The 14693-nt window shown below is 40.7% G+C and overlaps 1 long non-coding RNA gene across 1 annotated transcript in view; it reads left to right on the top strand.

Moving 5' to 3' along the window:
• The first annotated feature begins 2323 nt into the window (after positions 1-2323).
• Positions 2324-14693, top strand: part of LOC129057775 (uncharacterized) — a 57067-nt gene continuing 44697 nt past the window's right edge. Inside the window, exon 1 of the long non-coding RNA XR_008522545.1 lies at positions 2324-2402. This is a non-coding gene — a long non-coding RNA (uncharacterized LOC129057775). The remainder of the gene's footprint in view (positions 2403-14693) is intronic.

The following is a 14693-nucleotide window of genomic DNA, read 5'->3' as shown; positions in this document are numbered from 1 at the left end:
TTTTTTGTTTTGGGCATAATATTAGCCTAAAAAGGATACAAGGAAATCCTGTGAATACAGATTTATCTGTAGTTTGTTTCCCAAATACAGGAGACATTAAGCGCGACTCATACAGGTGAGTGGCTGCTAAAAAAAATGCAGGACCCTTGAGGAAGGGAAGTAACACACAACTGCACTTTAGATCCTCGGCCGCTCTGCTTGCCTTTCTGAGATGGAGTTTCCACCTGTAGACTTGGGTCCTTGTGGTGTGTCGTGGCAGGGAGCCCCCGTGAGGATCCCATGGATTGGTATGGGCAGTAGACGTCATCTGCGCAGGAGCTTTCTACCTTCTTGAAATATAGGTCGTGTTGTCATTTAAAAAATACAAAACCATGTGAGATTATTACTGGATTCTTAACAACTGTCATCATCTGTTTTCTCAATCAATAGTTGCTAAAAATGTAGGTATTATTTTGTGGAGCTTTTGACTTTTTTAATACCTTAAAGGTTCCCTCATGCTCAGGAAAGTCTGAAAATTTGAGTTTAGAATGTGGAGCCTTGAGAAGGTGCAGGGGGTCTCCTATGTGTGCCCTGGGATTCCCCTTGGACTCAGATTGGTTGTTGTCACCAGGCTGCAAGGAGGAAGGAGGAGGAGGGTCCTGCAGGGTCTCCGAGGTGAACCAGCAGTTTTGCACCCAGCTATGATTTGTTTTGTCTGGTTAGCAAAAGAGCTCAAGGGTACACTTTCTAGCCATGTGCTCTTGATTGGTGAGCTTGAAATTTTTTATGGCAGGAACAAGTTAATGAGCTAAGGCATTTGGAGGTTTTCATAAACCCCTTTTCTTGCCTTTAAGAAATGAAAATGTCTTTTTACTCCAAGCTGAAATTGGCAAATAGTAAGACATCACAGGATCTTTTTAAATGATAGTTTAATGTTTGCACATGACAATTGACCATACTATTTTCTGTGTGGAAATGAACGAAATCTTTGCAATTGTGTGATTTGGACACACCTGAACTTACAATGCCCTAATTAAATATGTACCTTACAAATCCATACCAGATACTTCAGCTGTTTTTCATAAATTAGCTCCAGTCAAATAATAACAAAACTTCCTCTCTTTTTAATAGAAAAAAGATGTCTGCTTTCAGGGCACTCTGAAAACCACCTCTCCCTTGAATGTGTTTTGTGTTTCCTGTCTGTACAGTTTAATCCCCAGAAGGATGCTGGCTCAGATACCTGGGCCACCCCATCTTTTCATCAAATTATTGTGAGCACTTCCATTTTAAGCAGTGGAGTCAACAGAACACAACAATATTAATTTAGAAATGTGAGCACTATCCTTTTTCTGTTTATTTTTCGTTACAACATCTTACTAGTTGTTTGGGTTCATTTGGTAGGTCATCTTGATCTTTTTCTTCTCTAAAGCTGTAGGCTGGCTCTCTGTGAGGCTGCAGGGTTAGCACCCCCACACCTGGCCAGCTGCCTGGTTCACGGTGAGCCCGCGGGTACAGGGATGGAAGCGTGCTGCTGGTGATTCCACTAGCGGGAATCAGAAACTCGCCGGCACTATTTCGCATCCAGCTTCTCGATTCATTCCACAGATTAATTCCTTGACTTGATTCAATGGAAATTGATTTATATGAAGGGCCTAATACTTTGCTATATGTACTTTGGTGAAATTAGAAAGAAAAGAGTCAGAGGGTGCTAGAACCCGGGCTGCTGCAAAGATGTGCCTTGTTGATTTGACCAGAAGGACCTGGACCAGTGTAGGAAGTCCTTTTTGAGCTCTGGAGTCAGAAAGACCATCTTTTGAATTCTCTGTTTGTTACTAAACGGCCACGTAGTCTTGGTGGCAAATATTTAACTTCTCTAGACCTCAGTTTTCTTGTCTATAAAATATACACTATAACAGCACTTATTTCACTAGATTTCTGTGAGAATTAAGTGAGTTAATTTAAAGTATTTATTCATTCAACAAGTATTGTGTACCTACTGTTCTCACGATGCAGTTCTGGGCACTGGGAACATATCACTGAAGACACACTCCTCTCCCTGCCTTTCCAGACTTGTATTTTCTCTGGGGTAAGTGAGAAGGGAGGAAATAAAAATAAACAAATAAATACATTTTCTTTAATTTTTTTTTTTTTTTTTTGAGACAGTAACTCACTCTGATGCCCAGGCTGGAGTGCAGTGGTTCAATCATGGCTCGCTGCAGCTTCCACCTCCCCAGCTCAAGAAATCCTTCCACCTTAGCCTCCCCAGTAGCTGGGACCACAGTTGTGTGCCCCCATGCCAGGCTAAGTTTTGTATTTTTTTTTCTTTTGTAGAGACCGGTTTCACCATGTTGTCCAGGCTGGTCTCGAATTCCTGCACTCAAGTGATTCACCCACCTTGGCCTCCTAAAGCGCTGGGATTACAGGTATGAGCCACTGCACCCTGCCCCATAAGTAAACTTTCTAAAAATTTTTGAGCAACAGGAGAATAAAAGGAAAGTGGAATAGGGTATATTGGGACTGAAAACATGTAGGGGAAGCCAATTCCAATTTTCAATGGGGTTGTCCAGTGAGGCCTCCTTGAAAGGCTGACATTTGAGCACAGATGGAAGAAGAGGAGAGGAGAGGAGAGAGGCAGCCACGGGCACGGCTGGGGCAGATTAGCACTGATGAGTCTGGGAGGTGGGAGCAGCAGAAAGGCCGGCAGGGCCCAGCAGCAGAGCAGCCATGAGCAGGTCCAGGAGGTAACGGGGTGGGGGCACTGGAAAGACATGCTTGTTTTTTCTTTCTGGTGCTTTTTCTTTTTATCCAATTTCTTTTTCTACTCCCTTTTGTTTCCCTTGAGCACTTCTCTTTCTTCCTTGAGCACAATTGTGTTTTTCTTCAGTAAGTTCCTACTGCTCTAAGTATCAGGTGCAAGCCTGGTATGTTTTTTTCATGGAAAAAAAAAAAAAAAAACAGTTGTGAAAACCATTATCTTCTTAGCTTCATAAGCATAGAAACCTTCCAGGGGAAGGTTTTGTTTTGCATCTTTGCATGTTGCACAGCTCCGCAATGCTTCACAAAGGATAGGTACATGGTGAACACTGGTGAACTTGGTTTAATTTTCCTTAACAGAGAAAAACATTTCTCACTTGCTAAAAGTACATAAGTTCAAATGATAATTTTAATCGATAATGAAATATTATTTCAAATGAGGTAAAAGCACCTTTTTCATTTTTGAGGAAATCTCAACTGTTCCCAGTGCTTCTGAGTCCTTCGAAGGGGAGGTGCAAATGCACACATGCTTCCGCTGGATTCATGTCTCAGGGAAAGTCTGTTTGCCCTTGAATTTCATGTGAATCAATAAAATAATGTTAAGTGCATTTTTTTTTTTTTGAGATGGAGTCCCACTCTGTCACCCAGGTTGGAGTGCAGTGGCGCAATCTTGGCTCACTGCAACTTCCACCTCTCGTGTTCAAGCAATTCTTCTGCCTCAGCCTCCTAAGTAGCTGGGATTACAGGTGCCTGCCACCATGCCCAGCTAATTTTTGTATTTTTAGTAGAGACAGGGTTTTACCATGTTGGCCAGGCTGGTCTTGAACTTCTGGCCTCAAGCAATCTGCTTGCCTTGGCCTCCCAAAATGCTGGGATTACAGGCGTGAGCCACCACACCTGGCTTTAAGCACATTTTTTATTTCACTGGGAGCATCTCAAATGTGCCTGGACTTCATGAGACAAATATTTCTGAGTTCATATCGTCAAATATTGCTTTAAGCCTTTGTTCACTTGCATTTTAGCATCACTGTAGTTGGAAGAATTAGAAATTAGAAGTGTGCAGGACTTAAGGATGCCCCCCAAAAAGATAATCAGTTTTACTAAGGGGTAGGAATATTGTCCTATAAGCAAAACTGAGAGAATGCTATGTAGTTCTAGAAATTCCAGAATGATTAGACATTATGGAAGTATTTACTTTTTTTTTTTATTAGGCTTTAAGTTCTGGGATACATGTGCAGAACATGCAGGTTTGTTACATAGGTATACACGTTCCATGGTGGTTTGCTGCACCCATCAACCTGTCATCTACATTAGGTACTTCTCCTAATGCTATCACTCCCCTTGCTCCCCACCTCCCAACAGACCCCAGTGTATGATGTTCCCCTCCCTGTGTCCATGTGTTCTCATTGTTCAACTCCCACTTATGAGTCCCTATAAGCAAAACTGAGAGAACTCTATGTAGTTCTAGAAATTACAGAATTATTAGACATTACAGAATTATTTACTATTAACATTCACCAATGTGAGTATACATTATCACATTTGTCAGGATAACAAACAGAAGGTGAAAACATTATTATATAGACGTATATAAAAGTTATTTGAAAAAGTTCCACACATTCATTATTCAAAAAAAAAGTCTTGGCAAGGTCTTAATAGAAGAAAACTGTCTAACGTAGATAATAAGTATTCACTTAAAAAAATATATTCAAAACTTCATCATTAGTGCTGGCAATTTAGAATCGATCACATTAAACTCAGCAATAATACAAACACACCTATTATCCCTGCTTCTATTAAAGTTTATACTGATTTAACAAGACAAAAGTAAAAAGCAATATAAGAATTAGATATGAGAGAATACAATGTCTTTTTATGTAAGTGTGATTGTCTATAGACAAATCCAAAGTAATCAAATTGGCCTCCAGCACCTTTGCTGAGAGTGAGGCCAATACAAAAATCAATAGTCGCTTTATACACTGGTAATGATCACTGTAACAAAGATCCCATTCATGATTTCAACAATATTTATACAACTCTAGAAATAAAACTACCAAATATGTGCAAAATCTTTACAGAGAAAACAATAAAATATGACTGAATATTTGAATACTCATTCCACTTTCATAGCTAGAAACAGTTTACCTTAAATCTATTAATACTTCCTAAGTCAGCCTTCTGATTCCATTAAATTGTGATGGAAATCTAAAACAAGTATTTCATAGACCTTTGTAAACTAATCCTCACATTCACAGGGAAGAGCAGAATGGGAGGGATAGTTAGGAAACTGAAGGATTACAGGGGTGAGGAATTTGCCTTTCTAGCTATTGAGCTTTATAGTAAGTCCCTAGTGATTGTTGTATTATTGCAGAAATGGAAACACGCAACAATGAACAGAATACAGAGCTTAGAATTAGACCACATTAGTATCCTAGGGTTGCAATGACAAAGTACCAAAAACTAGGTGGCTTAAAACAACAAAATGTATTGCTTCACAGTTCTGGAAAATAGAAGTCCCAAATCAGCGAGTCAGCAGAGCCACGTGATATGATGTGGTTGTGTCCCCACCCAAATCTCATCTTGAATTCCCACATGTTGTGGGAAGGACCCGGTGGGAGGTAATTGAATCATGGGGGCAGGTCTTTCCCATGCTATTCTCATGACAGTGAATAAGTCTCATGAGAGCTGATGGTTTTATAAGGGGGAATTTCCCTGCATAAGCTCTCTCTCTTTGCCTGTTGCCATCTACGTAAGACATGACTTGCTCCTCCTTGCCTTCTGCCATGATTGTGAGACTTCCCCAGCCAGGTGGAACAGTAAGATCATTAAACCTCTTTCTTTTGTAAATTGCCCAGTCTTGGGTATGTCCTTATCAGCAATGTGAAAACAGACTAATACACCATGCACCCTCTGAAGGCTCTAGGGAAGAACTGTCCTCACCCCTTCCAGTTTCTGGTAGTGGCAGGCAGCTTTTGGCGTTCCTTGGCCTGTAGACACATCACTCCTATCTCTGCTTCCACTGCCATATGGCTTTCTTCCCTGTGTGCCTGTGAGACCGAATTTGGGTCCTAATACAGTATGACTGGATCTTAATATGATTACATCTGCAAAGACCCTGCTGTGGTTTAAATGTGTTTTCTCTCCAAAATTCTAATTTAAATGTAATTCCCGTTGTGGTAGTATTAAGAGGTACAGCCATTTAGAAAGTGATTAAGTCATGTGGGCAGAGCCTGGATTAATGCCCTTATTAAAGAGGCTTAATAGAGTTCCCCTCTGTTGCCCTTCTGCTCACTGCCACGTGAGGACACGGCCTGATCCCTCTGGCAGATGCAGCAACAAGGCACCATCTTAGAAGCAGCAATAAAGCCCTCACCAGACACTGAACCTACTGGTGCCTGGATCCTGGACCCCCCAGCCTCCAGAAGTATGGGAAATACATTTCTATTATTTATCAATTACACAGCCTATGGTATTTTGTTATAATGCAAATGGACTAAGACATTAAATAAAGTCACATTCCCGGATACCAGAGATTACGACTTGAACCTATCTTTTTGGGAAACACAATTAACCTACAACACAGACTTGTGCGTATATAGCATGTATTCAAAAAAGGTCGCTTTGTGTGTCTGTGGGAAAAAGCTGACTGGTCGATAAAATAAACAGTGCTGGAAAATTTGGTTGTCAATATATGTCAAGAAAATGAGGATGCTTACCCAAGAGCACATTCCCCAGGGAAGAAACAGAATTTAATGGGGAAATCCTACATAGGCAAAATGTTAACAAGGGCATGATGCCCCCACTGTGGGGCAGTGCATAGGGTTCCATTATGGCCAGCCATGAGATGTGATGAGGCTACTTTCTGGAAGGCAAAAGACGCATGATTAGGAGAAACCCAGGCCCTTTGCTGGGGTGATCAGGAGCTGGGCCCCATGGCTAGGGTATAATTGTATGGCATGGCACACACATAATCTTTATCCCTGCTCCATGACCTCAATGCTTTCTCAGGCACAGATAACAATCCTGCTCAGAAGGTAAACTCCTCTGAATGAAATTGGTCCTGGACAAGTGAGCCCTTACCTCTCAATATGAAAAAATGAAAAGAAATTAAATTCCTACTTAACATCATACTGAAATGAAGGACAAGGGAATTACTGACTGAAATGTGAGTGGCAAAACTTTAAAACTTTCAGAAAGTATAAGCAAATATCTTAACATCCATCTGAACCTCAGAAAAAGGGTTTCCTACAGGTGATGAAAGGGCAGTGTCAATGTTATGCAATTCAGGACTAAAGCCAGAGCAGCTTGTTCAAGGTCAATTACACAGTTAGTGCACAGAAGGCACCAGGGGGTCATCTAGTTCATGCTCTTGTCTACCACATGGGGCTTCCAATTTATGCCTGGACGTCCAGAGTCATCAGAATTACGCTCCTCAAGGGAACTTGTTGCTAAATAAAAAATGATGATTCAGAACTTCCTTTTACTAAACTGAAACTTGCTTCAAGTTTTCCTCCAATCAAAGCTTTTTGAATCTCTACATGTGTCAGGAAATATGATGAATAAGATGTGTTCCCTGTCCTTAAGAGGCACTCATATTGGCAGGAGAGACAGATATATAAGGAGGTAAATTACCCATAAAGTGCTGAAGGAAGCAATAGAAATCTCTGGAAAACAGGAATAGAGTATGGATATTAATTAAATCAGAGAATATCCATGGAGGAGGCAATATTTGTGCTAGCTTATGAAAGATAAATAAGACCATTGCAATTTGTATGTGTGTGTGTGCACGTGTGTGTGTGTACAGGGTGGTAAAAATGGATTTTCAAATATTTTGTGCCAATAAAACCTTCAGATATTTGAAGGCAGTCATCAAGTGCCTGGAGATCTTGACATTGTAAACCAGTCATGGCAATTCAAAAATTATAACCTTTTACTATCTTCAGCTTAAATGTCCCTTCTTTGAACTATGACTCATGTGATTTGATTTTTTTAAGCATCTTTATTTTCTGTAAATACATAAACTCTATCAATCTCATTTTCAAAATTTAAAATTGCACTAGAAAAAATTATAAAGGAAGAAAAGGATTCCTCTAACTGCTCTGATCTGTTATAGTGTGGACTGGGGTTGGCACATGCCAGCTTGCAGAAGCTCATCATGTCTGCCTTTTCCCAAGTCCACGTTCAGTAATGTCACTGAAGTCAGCCGTGGGCAGTATCACACTGGAAATTAGCACACAGTACAATTTAGAGCTTCTTTACCTGCACACCACTGCTAGATAGAGTAGCGCTGTGGCTCCCTCAGGTTATACACTTGACTTCCTTGAATGCAATTTAAGATAACGTAATATGTTTTGTGAGGTTTCCTCACAATGTTCAGTGTTGACTCAAATTGAATTTCCTGTCAAATAAGTAGTTTTTTTCTTTTCTCTCTCTTTTTTTTTTTGGTATTAGACAGCATTTAGAATTAGGCAAATGTTCTAAATAAAAGAAAAAAATCACCTGCAATTGTTGATTCATTTCAGATTGTCTGCTGCTTCTTTAAATTTTATTTTTAACTAAATTATACATGTATATAGTTTAATCACTTAGTGGTATCAGTCCTTAAAGAAAACTCTGCAATTTCCTACTCCTTTCCATTTTCCCTGCACTGGTGGCAAACTTTTAGCAGATTCCTTGGGCATTAATCTATGTATTTCTATTGCTTTGGCATTAATTATGTCTCCTCCAAATTCATATGTTGAAACCCTTACCCTAAATGTGACTATATTGGAGATTGAGCCTTTAAGACAATAATTAAGTTTAAATGAGGTCATAAGAGTAAAGCCATAACCAAATAGGGCTGGTGTCCTTATAAGAAGAGGAAGAGATAGCAGAGCTGCTCTCTTTGCCATGTGAGGACAGTGAGGGGCACCCATCTGCGAGCCAGAAAGAGAGCCCTTCCCAGGAGCCAAATTGGCCAACCCCTTGGTTTTGGACTTCTCAGGCTCCAGAAAATAAATTTCTGTTGTTTAAAACACCCAGTCTGTAGAATTCTGTTATGGCAACCTGAGTCAATGAAGACATCTATGAAACATGATTCTTTGGCCATTTCTCAGTTTTCCAGTTTTAGACACTGTATTAGTCCATTCTCTCACTGCTAATAAAGACACACCCCAAACTGAGTAATTTATCAAGGAAAGAGGTTTAACTGCTCACAGTTCTGCAGGGTTGGGGAGGCCTCAGGAAACTTACAATCATGGCGGAAGGGTAAGCAAACACATTGTTCTTCACATGGCGGCTGCAAGGAGAAGTGCAGAGAGAAGTTGGGGAAAGCACCTGATAAAACCATCAGATCTCAGGAGAACTAACTCACAATCATGAGAACAACATGGAGGTAACTGCCCCCATGATTCAATTACCTCCCACCAAGTCCTTGCCATGATACATGGGAATCATGGGAACTATAGTTTAAGACGAGATTTGGGTGGGGACACAGCTAAACCATATTATTCCACTCCTGGCCCCTCCCTCATCTCATGTCCTCACAATTCAACACATAATCATGCCTTTACAATAGTCCCCCAAAGTCTTAACTCATTCCAGCTTTAACTCAAATGTCCAAGTCCAGTCTCGTCTGAGACAAGGCAAATCCCTTCTACTTATGAGCCTGTAAAATCAAAAGTAAATTAGTTACTTCCTAGGTACAGTGGAGGTACAGGCATTGAGTAAATACACCCATTCCAAATGGGAGAAATTGGCCAAAACAAAGGGGCCACAGGCCCCCCAGAAGTTCAAAATCCAATAGGACAGTCATTAAACCTTAAAGTTCCAAAATGATCTTCTTTGATAACATGTCTCACATCCAGGGCATGCTGATGCAAGAGGTGGGCTCCCACAGCCATGGACAGCTCCACCTCTGTGGCTTTGCAGGGTATAGCCCCCATCCTGGCTGCTTTCACAAGCTGGCTTTGAGTGTCTGTGGCTTTTCCAGGTGCATGGTACAAGCTGTCTGTGAATCTGCCATTCTGGGGTCTGAAGGATGGTGGCCCTTCTCTCACAGCTCCACTAGGCAGTGTCCCAGTGGGGACTTTGTGTGGGGGCTCTGACACCACATTTCCCTTCTTCACTGCCCTAGCCAAGGTTCTCCATGAGGGCCCCACCCCTGCAGCAAACTTTTGCCTGGATATCCAGGTGTTTCCATACAACCTCTGAAATCTAGGCAGAGGTTCCCAAACCTCAATTCTTGACTTCTGTGCACCTGAAGGCTCAACACTGCATCAGAGCTGCAGAGGTTTGGGATTTGCACCTCTGAAGCCACAACCTGAGCTGTACCTTGGCCCACTTTAGCCATGGCTGGGGCATCTGAGACACAGAAAACCAAGTCCTGAGGCTACACACAGCAGGAGGGCCCAGGGCTCAGCCCACAAAACCATTTTTTCCTCCTAGGCCTCCTGGTCTGCAGTGGGCAGGGCTGCTGTGAAGGTCTCTGACGTGCCCTGGAAACATTTTCCTCATTGTGTTGGTGATTAACATTTAGCTCCTTGTTATTTATGCAAATTTCTGCAGCAGGCTTGAATTTATTCCCAGAAAATGGGTTTTTCCTTTCTATTGCATCATTAGGCTGCAAATTTTCCTAGCTTTTATGCTCTGCTTCCTCTTGAGTTTTTTGCTGGTTAGAAATTTCTCTGGCAGATACCCTAAATCATCTCTCTCAAATTCAAATTTCCACAGATCTCTAAGGCAGTGGTGAAATGCTTCCAGTCTCTTTGCTAAAGCATAACAAGAGTGACCTTTAATCCAGTTCTCAACAAGTTCCTCATTTCCATCCGAGACCACCTCAGCCTGGACTTTTTTGTCCATATTGCTATCAGCATTTAGGTCAAAGTTATTCAACAAGTCTCTAAGAATTTCCAAACTTTCCCACATCTTCCTGTCTTCTTCTGAGCCCTCCAAACTGTTCCAACCTCTGCCTGTTACCCAGTTCCAAAATCACTTCCACATTTCAGGTATTCTTATAGCAGTACCTCACTTCTGGTATCAATGTACTGTATTAGTCTATTCTCACGCTGTGAATAAAGACATGCCTGAGACTGAGTAATTTATAAAGGAAAGAGTTTTAATTCAGTCACAGTTCTGAGGGCTGGGGAGGGGCCTTGGGAAACATATAATCATGGTGGAAGGGGAAGCAAACACATCTTTCTTCACATGGTGACAGCAAGAAGTGCAGAGTGAAGGGAGGGACAACCCCTGATAAAACCATCAACCTTAACTATGTCTCAAATTTCTCTTATAGAAATTTGTCTTTATCCAGAATATACTTTGAGTCTTTTGCTAAGATACAGGTGGAATTATCACACCCTACCTATATAGAGTGGAAACAAAGATGGAATTTAACTTTTTTTTTTGAACATTCTACAAATTCTTCTTATTTTAACCACTCTTTGTATCTTCATTTTCAAAGGAAACTGGTGCTATTAATTTCTGAGTCTTCAGGAAATTCTCTGTACATTATGTTGCTTCTTAGCATGACATAGCAATAGCCAGGGGCCAGCATGGCCTCACCTGAAGGCGGGAAAAGAAAGAGCTGAGATCAGAGAGGCTGTCAGGAGCAGACAAGGTGGGGTGTAGGCCAGTGTTTGACTTGGACTTCTAATGTGCCCGTGGTGGAGAGGCATTGAGTGGTGATGCAGAAAAGAAATGTGATCTGGTTCTGTAAAGAATGATTCAACCTGCCCAGTAGAGAGTATCTGGCATGGGGGAAAATCATAAGCAGCAGAACTGATGGGGGGGTGTTGCAGTGGTCTTGATGACAGGAGGGCCTGGCTTGGACTAGGGCGTAGAGTGGAAGAAATGAAGACTTTTGAATAGTGAGTATTTCGAGTCAGAGTCTCGGGGATCTGATGACGTGGAGTTCAGAGAGAGACATCAAAATAACTGACTCCCGGGTATATGGCCTGACCAAAGGGTGAGTGGCATCCCCACACTCCAGCCCACCCAGGAAGAGCAGTTCGGGGCCTTGAAAAAGGTGACAATCATGAAATTACCTCAAATTGCATTGGAGATATGTCAAGTTAGCCAGATAAATATATACTGCATGGGAGTGTCTTCAAAATCAATTTTCCTGGAGTTAGAAAAATAGATGGGTTAGGTACAAGCTAATTCGCTGATAGATGAACAGTTTCTGATTACGTGTGTACATCATGCATAGCATGCTGCCGAAAGCTGACAAGCTTCAGTGAAATATGAGAAATGCTGTCTTATCTTGTAGTTCATAACCTGATAGAGGGAAGAGTAACACTCTGTTCTGAAATTGCTTTTAGATCTGTATATTCAAACACACGACCGTTTCATCAGTTCAAAAAGTAAAATGTTTTTCAAATAAATTTTTAAAATGGAGAATTTGATTTTGGTCTCTGGAAACGTTTTAGCTTAACACTGTATAGTTGACCTTTGAGAACACTTTTAAGTCATTTTGAATAAAAATCTATGTTTAATAATTTCTCTGTACAGATAAATGCATTTTGCATATGTGCTTCACAAATTGGGAATGGGAGAATATAAATCATTACAAGGAAGGAGAAATAATTTTTTCAATAAACACTTGTTTATTTGGGCAGGGATGTTTTCCCCTTAGAACCTTGAAAGCAGCAGAAGAGTCTTACTAAGTAGTGCAATAAAGTCTTTGTAGTGATTTTGGTGAAGATGAGCAGCACGAATCCACGTTTATAAGGTTTAAATACAACCCAAACTACATAGTGTTTTGAGATGCATATAATGATGATGAAAATATTTAGGAAAATAAGCAAGTACAAGATAAACCTCAAAGTCAGGCTAATTGTTGCCGTAGGGATGGGAAGCAGAGGAATGCACTAGGGAAATAACTGAGAGAAAGGGCAGCTTGGGATGATTCTGTTCTGTTTCTTCAGGCATGTGATGGTTTCACTAATGGTCATTTATTGTTTTGTTTCATAACTTAAGTATAAATTACACGTAAACTCCTGTGGACACAAACATATAATCCCATTTAAAAAGGAGCACACTAAGACCACAATGATACTAACATTGAGGAAAAGCACACCCAGATCTGCGCATCTTTCAAGGAGGTGCATGTGACAGAGGATGTGTGTCACATACACCAGAGGAGTGATAATAAAACGTTAATTAAAGATATGATTAACTTTGAACTGAAAAAGTAGGTGCTTCCGCTAAAATCACACACAGAAAAATGATACTTTTTGTGATTTATTATTTACATTGTACAGGCGCCCTAAAAATCAACAAAAAGTTTAAAATAAAATGAGGTATAAGTTTTGGAGAAGAGGAAGCAAAATTACTATTATGTGCAGTCAATACGATTATTACATAAAAAAGTCAAGAAAAGTGACAAATTATATTTGGGCTAAAAAGATAATAAAGTGGTTTATTACAAAATAAACACAGATAAATTATTAGCTTTTCCATATAGTCATGGAGTAATAGCATTTAATGGTATAAAGTACACATCACAACAGAAGCAAAATATAAAATTCCGTAAATATAAAAACCTGTATTTTTGAGAAAAAAAGAAATAAAATGTGAGATCTTGAAGAAGATAGTTACCCTTTTCCTGTATGAGAAAAGTAACATTTTATATTAATATTCTCCAAATAATTCTAAAACGTTAACGCCATTCATATAAATCTAAGCGATATGTTGAGCCTGAAAAAATAATTTCAGTTTGTGTGGAAGAAAACTTCATCATTATGGCCAACGCTTTGTGAAAGAAAAGCTATATATGCCATGTGCTACTTGATATTATAGCATATTGTAAAGCCACAAAAATTAAAACAATCTTTATTAGCAGCAAATCGACTATGAATGGAAGTACTAGAAAACTCAGAAAAGCCCCCAATATAATAATTTATAACATGACAAAGGTAGTATTTGAAAGAAATGGGAGAGAGAATGCTTTATTATGATTGTGACAATGGTGATGACAATGACAATGATGATGCTGTAACATGGTACCCGGCTGGTGTCATCTTCTCACATCTTCCCACCTGCCCCATATAGGTGGCCTCCTGCCTCGTTTTAGGATGTGGAGGTGTAGGCATCCATTGTATGGTTTCTAGTGTTGAGGCCTCAATTGAAACAGAGGTCAAAATAGTACCGATTAGCCACGTTTTATAGAAATAGGTGTCACTGGGGCTTTTTGCAGCAGCATCAGATTCAAGAGACCCAGGAGTGCATGAGTGCTGACTGACCATCGCTCCTGTGCACAGCCTTAGCAAGCCAGACTGAGAGTGTGGGTCTGCAGGGGTGGTGAGCACAATGGGGAAAGTGTGTTCAGGAGACTGCATGCAGGGCTTTCTGGGCAGTTGGTCACTGGAATGACAGGGGAAGGATGACCCCTCAGCTCCTCACATTATAAGGGTGTTGTGGCCATCATTAGCTGCCATGCTGAAGGTTATTTAGTCACCATCCCAAAGCCAAATGCTAGCTTTCCATGGCAGGGGGCATCTCCTCCTCAACCAAGAGAGATCTGTTTATGTTTTAAATAACACAGAGCCTGCCTCTCTGTTTTTTTTCTTTTCCCTCTCTCCTTCTCGTTCTTTCTCTGTCCTGTCTCTCTGTCTTTTCCTTTCTTTCTCTTTTTCACTCTCTACCTTTATCTCTATCTGTCTATATCTGTCTGTCTCTCCCTCTCTTCCACTTTCTGTCTCTCCCACTCCATCTCTGTGTTTCTGTCTCTGTCTCTTTCTCTCTCCCACTAGCTGGAAGGGAGGGTGGACTTTCCAACTACTGCATAAGCTCCCAGAGTCATAGTTTTGGGGTCCTCTCCCACAGTCCGGATGCCTAGCCTCCTGCCATAAGCAGCTGACATTTGCCCTCATCATATTGCCCCAGGGCAGTTGATGCAAGAGGAGTCAGCAGGGTTATTGCTGTAAGTAATTGTCTAATTTCTGAGTTAGAAATCTTGAGTTTGCTTTCATGACTAAACA

This window comes from Pongo abelii, chromosome 12, assembly GCF_028885655.2.
Source record: "Pongo abelii isolate AG06213 chromosome 12, NHGRI_mPonAbe1-v2.0_pri, whole genome shotgun sequence".
In the NCBI taxonomy this organism is placed as follows: Eukaryota; Metazoa; Chordata; class Mammalia; order Primates; family Hominidae; genus Pongo; species Pongo abelii.
The sequence above is the reverse complement of the archived record's forward strand: the minus strand, read 5'-3'. Positions and strand labels throughout refer to the sequence as shown.